The sequence below is a fragment of the Filicampus tigris genome, chromosome 3 (genome assembly GCF_054856515.1).
Source record: "Filicampus tigris isolate MCC_2025a chromosome 3, RoL_Ftig_1.0, whole genome shotgun sequence".
NCBI lineage: Eukaryota > Metazoa > Chordata > Actinopteri > Syngnathiformes > Syngnathidae > Filicampus > Filicampus tigris.
Window position 1 is genome coordinate 23,051,061 of NC_141219.1, and position 9,712 is coordinate 23,060,772.

The following is a 9,712-nucleotide window of genomic DNA, read 5'->3' on the forward strand; positions in this document are numbered from 1 at the left end:
GCCTATGGTCTTATCACAGCTTTAGTATCTGCCTATCTGCCTTCCCTCTCCCTGTCATTCTTAACTTTAAGCCTGGAAGTGTAAAGGCCCAATCATTAGAGATGTACCTACAGGCCAGCATTAAGGAAGCAAGTGATGTAAACACACACTCATAGCCAGCAGCATTAGATTACCTTCAAACGCAAAAGCAGCCTGCTTCTGTCATTAATATCCAAAGATGACAACTCCATATGACAGCCTGCTCCAAAGAGACTGAAAAATCCATCTTTTGTGTAATGTCATATTTGTACGGTCTAACGACCATCATATTACATTATCATGTGATTGTTTCGAATTTGCAGCACTTCTGAATATGAATACTAGTATTTTTCTGAATAACTGAGGCATTCACTCACAAGAAAATATTTGAAACGTCCATATCACTGGTGTCAAAGGGTCAGTTACCCCATCTTCTACACGGATTTATATTCTGTGTCAAATTAATTCATTTTGAAAATGGAGTTCCGCTGAATGTGGATGAGGATGTGAACTAAAATAGGGTTTCTCGTCCCTGTCTGCTCCCCGCTTGCATCAACAGGTGCATCTGAAAAAAATGTGAATATCGTTGAAAAGTAGAAGCTATTCAATTCAAAAAGTGACATTCGTATAGATTCATTAAACACTTTTCATTATGCAAATTCTTATCAAATTTCAATGTTAAAAAACAAATGTTTCTTTTTTTAATATGAATATTTCTTGTGTGAATTATGGCATTATTATAGCTGTAAGACTGTAAGATATAATCACCCAAATTATTTAATTTAAAAATGTCACAAGGTGGTAAGGATGAGGACCCACCTTGTTTTTAGAAAAACAAAAAAGGAAATCAAGGAACTGCAGGATAATCCAAACAAAAATAAATTAACAAAGTCCAAAACGAGATACAACGTAACAAACAAGACGTAACTAGAACAATGAACAAGGACTGAAAGGAAGCAGGGCATTAAGTACAAACAAATTGACGAGACAACTAGAAACACGTGGGCAAGACACAACTGGGTGAGGGAGCTGATTGGTTGACACAGTAGACTGGTTTGACAAGCACTTGTGAACACAACCTTACGAGAGACACACGGGACGTATAAATTGTGCTAAAAAAAAAAATTGTCCAAAACAAGATGAATAGTGATGATCAAATGAAACTAATACGTCAAAGTTTGTTTCGGACTTCCTGAATCACACTGCTTCGAAATTATGCTTCAGAGCTTGTATCATTCTGCAAATATCACGTATCCGATGACCTTTTATCTGTCATTCTTCACAATGCTTGGTGACGCTTTGGTGGCTGTTATTGGATGGACAGGTTGTTTTGGTGCTAACGTGTAATAACCACCAAACTATTGAACAGTGTTTTTTGGAAATTGCTAATCGTGACCATTGGAAAGTGAAGTTTAAATGTTTATAACAACAATTAAAGTTTATAAGAAGTGGCTTGCAAATATGAATGTCTTACAGCATGTGAACACACTTTCAAAAGCTAGAAAAAGTGAACGTTTTCAAAAGTGAACGTTTACAACGGACGGCCGTTTAAAATTAGAGGCGGACCGGACTATAGACGGGTACTATTACTTCCCCCCCAGAAAAAAAAGCCGATACTATAACCGGGAATAAACTGATAACAAGATGAAACCAGACATGACTTGGGAAAAACCGGACGCACTGGAGCAGAAAACAATGAAAAAACAAGTAATGAAGGCAAGCAGGGAACTAAATACAAACAAATTAACGAGACAAGGAACACCTGGACAACACATTGGCTGAGGGATCTTATTGGTTGACACCAGATTGACAAGCACAGGTGAACACAGTCACCTAACGAGAGACACACTCGACACGAGGAAAATATGACAAAAGCACCGCTAACCAAAACCAAAATCTACAAAACTCAGAACATGACAAACAGGTAAAAAAAAATTGTGAAATGCTTCACTCTGTATGATGGGAATCTACAGTATATTACAATATATGAGTTTCACCTTTTTCAGTGAACTGCTGAACGTAATAAAATAAAGGTAAGGTACAATGAAGTTTGCCACAATATTAAAATTTATTATGATTTGACAGTGGATTTGCACCGTGAGAGATCACTAATAAAGTACCATGGGGCTCAGCTCAAAATCTGAGTTCATCAAAAAAGGTGTTGAGATTGGTTTTAACCCAGAAATTCTTGAAAACCTCCAATTCGTTTTTTAGTCGAGAATGGAGATATGGACAAATACATATTGAAAGAAATTACAAAAAAATATTGGGGAAAAACGAACAGTGCGTATGCGGTGGTCCAGTGTACAGTATAGATAGGGGCCATTGTCATGAGCAGGTATTGTTATCAAAGTCTCTTGGCCCAATGCTAGTGTTGCTGCATTGTGCAGAATTACTCTTCAAACATTGCTATTCTGCCATGCTTTTGCTGCACCAGCTAAATCTATTCTGGTGAAGTGTGTCTGTCTTTGGTGGGTTGTTAAATGTCACTGAGCAAATTTACAAATGCTCACTATGTTAACAAGCTCTCAGTTGATATCTAAACCGACAATGGACCCTTTGCTGTTACTTTTACGTGCTAAAATTTAAAAAAATAAAAATAAAAGACAGATTTGTCGGTTTCTTTCTTGATCTGTATTTGTTTGAAGCCTGTCAAGATGGATTGCGTTCCAAACAACACCCTGGTTGTTTTTTTGCTGATTTAGAGGAAATGACAGGCAAATGAATGTGAATCAAATCTGGGGGGTAGGGGTAGTGCACAATATGCCCCAATGATGAGGCCCTAAAGTAAAGTCCAAAATTTGGGGGTTGGTTGAATTCATTATTATTATTATTATTATTATCATTATTATTATTATTATTATTATTATTATTATTATTATTATTATTATTATTATTATCCTATGGATTCATTATAAGTCCATAAATGTGAGATTAATCGGACAAGTGTGTTTCGACTATCAGTCCACATAGAACATATTGAAAAGAAAATGTTTGACTTGGATTTGTGGTTCAATGCATTTTGTTCTCATTGCGTTACTTTTACTTTTATACTTGAAGTAGTTTTGAAGTGTATGGGACACCATGCTTACTAATGATAATATGTTGTATTTAACAATAAAGTTTCCATGTCATGATGAACAGTTTCTGGAACTTAATACACATTAATCGAAATCGTGAAGAAGGCGGATATGACGTCATCGAGCCACGTCTCTGACTTGCCGGCTGTGACGTGTGCTCGTCTTGGTTTTTCTTCAGATTCATTTCGTTTCTTCTTTAATTGAACAATAAAAACAAGCGACCAATATTTATCGACAGCCTGTCAGAGCCATTTTCAGAGCCTGAAGACGACGTGGCTGGGCCAGTGACGTCACGCATGCACTGGATCAAACGGCCAGTGGTCGGACCCAGCTCACGACAATATTGACTTTTCTGCATCTTTTTTAGGCCTTTTCATTACGTTTTTACCAATGTAGTCATTAGAATCGTATTATTTGTACTTGTACTCCTTAAACCTTTTAGGGTACATTTTTTCGTGTCCCTTACACTTTCAATCCATCCATTATCCATACCGCTTATCCTCACAAGGGTCGCGGGAGTGCTGGAGCCTATTCCAGCTGTCAACGGGCAGTAGGCGGGGTACACCCTGAACGGGGTACCAGCCAATCACAGGGCACACAGAGACAAACAAACATTCACACTCACAATTTAGAGTGTCCAATTAACCTACCATGCATGTTTTTGGAATGTGGGAGGAAACCAGAGCACCCGGAGAAAACTCACACAGGCACGGGGAGAACATGCAAACTCCACACAGGAAGGGGCTGGACTTGAACCCACGACCTCTGGATTGTGAGGCGGACATGCTAACCAGTCGACCACCGTGCAGCCCACTTTAAATCCATCACTTTTATACTATTACTTCAGTAAAAATCTGTAGTTGATACTTCAACTTCTACCAAAGTCTTTTTAAAGAGATCAACCCTGACACATTTTTTTCAAGAATATGTTCCCAGCAGCCCCACTAGTTGAAACACGGCATTCTGATTAATATTGTGATGGCTAAAAATGGGTGGATTCACTTTTATTCCACAAACGCAATAGTTCAACTAGTGGGCTTCCATAGAACATATTCTTGAAAAAAATATGTTTGGGTTAACTTCCACTTTAAATCCCAATATTTATTCTTCTACTTCAGAAAACAACATGAATACTTTTGACACCTCTGACAGCCACACAGCACTATGATATGACTAACCATAACAACGAAACAGCACGAGAATGTCATTGCATTCGTATGCTTTTCAACGCATATCTTTTATGCTTATACTATCAGTAATTTAATTCAGAAATGTGCATGAAAAATGAATTGCTACAGTTTTGGGTACATTTGACCTCTTAAAGTAATGTAGAGCATGGAACTGATAGGTGGTAACCCTTACTATAGAAGTACAGAAATTTTGCCAGAAAACCTTTAATGATGTTGGGCGAAGAATGAATAGAAAATAACTGCCAGGAAGCTGGGGTGAACATAATTTTAGTGTAACATGTTTAGGAAAGCTGGATGTGGTAATACAACAGAGCTAGCTTGGTGGTGGTGAGGAGGAAACATTGAAATCTTGCCCATCCCCATCCTCTCGGTGCCATGCAGTCTGACCTTTCAAGACATTGATTAAAATTCAAAACCATACCCCGTGACAATGATTTGTTTGACTCACTGGAAGATTTTCCAGTGCAGTCAGAATATTTAAAAACTGATAAATCATTCATAGATAATAGTAATAAAATGCAAACCATAACATTAAGTGCCAATTAGCAAGTCTAAAAAAATCTGTAAAATGTTATAGTGGTGGATGAATTTCAGGAAACCTGGTGGGGAAAACAGCAGCATGGCAGACGATCAAATCGGGATGATGGTGATACAGTCATGAATAATAAATATGCTAAACACTGAAAAAATGACCTAAAAAGATGTTGAATTAATTCCATCCCCCCGGTCTACAATCAAGTACATTCCAATGTGTACAATTTACATGTTATCTTGGCTTGACAGATGATGAAAAACAGTCTCAAAAATATCCCTGTGGGACAGTGAAATGCTTTTTGAGTTTTATTTAATTGAAAAATGGCATTTCATCAGCAGAGGGACTGTTCTTGTTTTCTTAACGTGCCTACAAAAACAATAATGTCCAGGGAAAGTCTGACATTTGTAATGCAATAAGAACACTCTTCTGCATTGTGGAAAATAAACATTTTTTTTTATGCAAACACAAAGCCTCATCTGTCACCGCCTGCCTACCAGAAAAAAATACCACACGCCCTTCAAATGGACTTTGTGCATTTTGCAAACATCCTGAAGCTCAGTGATGTTCTTAACCCTAGAACACTAACGTTAGAATGAGGAACACCATCACTAACGTTGGGTACATTTAACGCCATATAAAATCCCGGATATAACACAGTCTTCATCAATTTATGTAGAAGTAGAACACTGTATGCCAAATTGTCAAAGTTGACTACTTTAATTCTCCAATAGAAAATATCACATTAAAAAAATTGTGTGGGTGAAAATCATTCGACCCAAGTTTTTTAGGGGGTCCTCTAAAATATTAACCTCAACTCATTCCTCAATGAAAGATAACATGAAGAATTCAAACGCAAATGGCAAATGCGGACTATGACAGGGATGGAGTCTGAGCTGTTGTGCGAGGTCGAAAAGTTACGACTCAATCCAGGCAGGCTCACCTCGACACTCATCTTGGGCTCTGGTATCAATCTTCTTGAGAAAGGTTGGACACTCCTCCACTCTGGAGTTTCCCCCAGTGAGAGGTGCTGAGGTATGGGCGTACTTATTGTCCCATAGTTCAGTGCTTCTTATGTTTGTGTTCCCCCCAGTTGGATAGAGGATAGCCCCCATCCAAAGACAGAAGGGCTGCTTCCTGACTGCTTTTTGCACCAAACAGCAGTATCAGTGAATCCACCCTTTTCGGAGTCCTTCGAGAGCGTGCTGAAGCGTACTCTCGTTGGAGTCTCCCTCGTTCTGCTGGGGGACTTCAATGCTCACGTTGGCAATCATAGACCTTTTTGGTGCGAGGAAACAATTCTAGCCACAAAGCTTTAACAATTAGTGCCTTCAGTTCCCAAATGATTTTTTTGAGTGATGTTTAAAGGAAAGGTGATGTAAGAAAGGGGTAACCATGCCCCTGTCCGAGCAATTTCGAAACATGTTTGCATTGTTTTAAAAGTGTGTTTAAAGACCTTTTAAAAAGTACCATGAATTAAAATAGGGGATTTCTTTATTATGGATTTTCACTTCGCGCAAGGTTTCTGGAACTTAACCAGCACGATAGAGGGGCGTTTACTGTACTGTGTTCCAAAGACCTTATTACCAAAGTAAGAAAATAAGGTTTCATACTGTTGCTTCAACAGAGCATGAAAGAGGAATATCCTCTTGATATAACACACAAATAACTGAATGCTCGGAGAGCAGTGTACTGCAGAAGGTTGAATGTGCCCTTCGCTTCATGGCACGCTCTTGAGGAGCTGTGGGGCTCGGAAAAAAAAAAAAAACTACTGTCAAGTACAGGCTCTTATTGCCACTGAAAGGGACTAATTATACATGACAGCAATTATCAATGGAGGCATGCTGTTGAAATGTAATTCATCACTATGTGGCATCAATGCCTCTGACACCCGGAAAAGCACCTAAAGAAATGGATTTTATGTAGAGTGGATGTTGATAACCAAGAATGGAGAGAAATACACTTATATGAAATATACCTTGAAACTTGAAAGGCAGAGGAAGTAGCTCATAGCAACAGTTCCACTACATACCGATGTATGGAAATACAGTATACAAAATACAGTACAATACAAAGAACTAAAAGATGATGCTTATTTTTTCTTCTAATTAGGTTCCAATAAGCCCAAATAGCAAAAAGAAATAAAAAACGCATGTAAAAAAACATCTTGGGCCTTAGGAGATTAATAATAATTTACTACAAATGTTCACTTTAAAAAAGTATATACTTCATGAATCTCACTGGGTGGTGCACACCCAGGCCCACGCATGGCTCCGCCCCTGGTTCAGATATTTGCTTTCAATTTATGTACAGGACATTGTAGCCAGCCGCTGTGCTAATTCTAAAATATGCACTTAAAAACCCGTTTATTGAAGTAGCATTTGCAAATGTCTGCTCAATTTCAGCCGTTGTGCCAGTCTAGTCAAAGAAAATACAAGTTATTTGTTTAATGTTGCCAACACGCAAGCAACAGAATATCATCCATCGAATGCATTCTTTGAGGGTACACTGGCCGGCTTCATGTAGGAGGCAAGGCCATAGTTCCTCACGGTAGTAGGTGAAGCAAAGTCTGACCTCAAGACCACTGTCACAGCCCTTTTGGTGCAGGGTTGTGGGTTGTTATTGACCAGTCTACGATACAATAGTTTGTCTTATCTTTCTTCTAATCTAAATTATAATACACACATGTGTAAATAACTTGTATTTTCCCTTTTAATTTTCTTAAAGGGAAAGTCAACATAAACATATTATTTTCAAGAATATGTTCTATGCACGGGCGGCACGGTGGTCGACTGGTTAGCACGTCCGCCTCACAGTTCAGAGGTCGTGGGTTCGATCCCGGCTCCGGCCTCCCTGTGTGGAGTTTTTATGTTCTCCCCGTGCCTGCGTGGGTTTTCTCCGGGTACTCCGGTTTCCTCCCACATTCCAAAAACATGCATGGTAAGTTGATTGGACTCTCCAAAATTGCCCCTAGGTGTGATTGTGAGTGCGGATGTTTGTCTTTGTGTGCCCTGCGATTGGCTGGCAACCAATTCAGGGTGTCCCCCGCCTACTGCCCAAAGACAGCTGGGATAGGCTCCAGCACGCCCCGCGACCCTTGTGAGGATAAGCGGTACAGATAATGGATGGATGGATGGATGTTCTATGCAGGCCCACGAGTTGAAAGACGACATTCTGATTAATATTGTGTTTGTGGAATATGAGTTGTGCAGGAAAATCCACCCGTTTTTAGCCATCTCTGGGGACGGCAATTTTGTCACTTCTGTCGACTGAAAATGACATCACAACTGCTCAGGGCTCAGATATCGATCAATCACGGCTCAGCTTCAGAAAACTGGTCAGCCATGATTGGTTGTTACCTGAGCCCTGAGCAGTTGTGATGTCATTTTCCGTCGACCATAGTGACAAAATGGCCGCTTCCAGATATGGTTAAAAAGGGGTGGATTAACTCTTATTCCACAAACGCAATATTTAACGGAATGCCTTGTGTCAACTAGTGGGCCTGCTAGAACATATTCTTGAAAAAATATGTTTGGGTTGACTTCCTCTTTAAATACATATCCTAAACAGGTATGTAAGATCACTCGTAACACCATTGACTGTAATTTGCAAAATAAACAATTTGAAAAAGTTGTACGAGCAAAAACTACCATGTCCAAAAGTTAAGAAAAGTAAAAAGAGCTTGTTGAATACACAGTTCTTCTCTAAGTATGTACCATACCGTATGTATATACAATTTTCATGCTCAGTAATGGAGACTAAAACATGTAAAGGTTGTGGTTCATCTTTTGAAGCTAGGTTGAATACAAAATGAATGTTCCAAATGGCCTGTCCCCTCACCAATTTCAGATTAAACCTAGAGCAATTCACAAAAGAGAGAGATCTGGGGTGCTTTCAGCTGAAGCTCAGCTGGAGATGACTTGGACTCTTCTGTGGCGGTGAACTCATCCAAAGGAGACAGTAAAGACAGTGCAGAACTTGTGTCGTTCATTGCCATCTCTGATCACCAGGGAGTCATTCGAGAGCGAAGGAGTACACTCGTCTACTGCCCATACTCATCAACTTTGATGTGATTTGAGAGAATAGTGCAGAAAGTGTACCTCAGTGGACTGTAAGTGTGACACTGATACTGCAGGTGGTCTCTTACCAATCAGGGCACGGCCAGATTGTTATGTACTGGTACGGGTGGCCTAGCAATCATTTCAAAAGTGGGGTTGACACATTCAAAATTGGAGGAAATTAGGGTGAACAAACATCTTCTTTTGCCCCGACGTGCACATTTTTACATGCCGTCCGGGCGCATCGGGGACTTGTATAATTTCAGGAAAATGTCTGTCTTAATTGTTTTTCATGGGACCAATTAGTATTCAATTCGACTGATGTTTTGCGCAACAAATGTGGAGTGCTTTTTATTTATTTCTTTTTTTAAGAAGAGGCGGAGTGCACCTTTACCGGCGTGTGCATGTGGCATGGACACAGGCCGCGGCAGTTGGGACAAATGTGTGCGTGCGCTCAGTTACAAGCGTGAGTTCCGTAGAAAACTGTGTGCTGCTAAAATGGGATGAAATGAAGCCCCAGTTGAATATGCAATCAATACCACATCCCTTTTACGGCTGTGGTTAAAGCCACTGGACCGAGAAGTGCGTTACGATGATGGTTCGGAGCTGAGGACAGTGACGACACACGTAAAAGGTACGCGGGACAGTTTGCAAAGCTCACACATGTATGTTTCGATGTTTAATAAAGGTGCTGGTCGGAGCTCTCGATGCTCATATGGACACAGAAGAACTGAAAAAAAGATGTATGAGGAAAGTATCTGCAAATTTGACTGATTTTCTTAATTGTTGGACTGGAAACACAAGATGGAAAAGAAAACAATTAGGAAGAAGAAA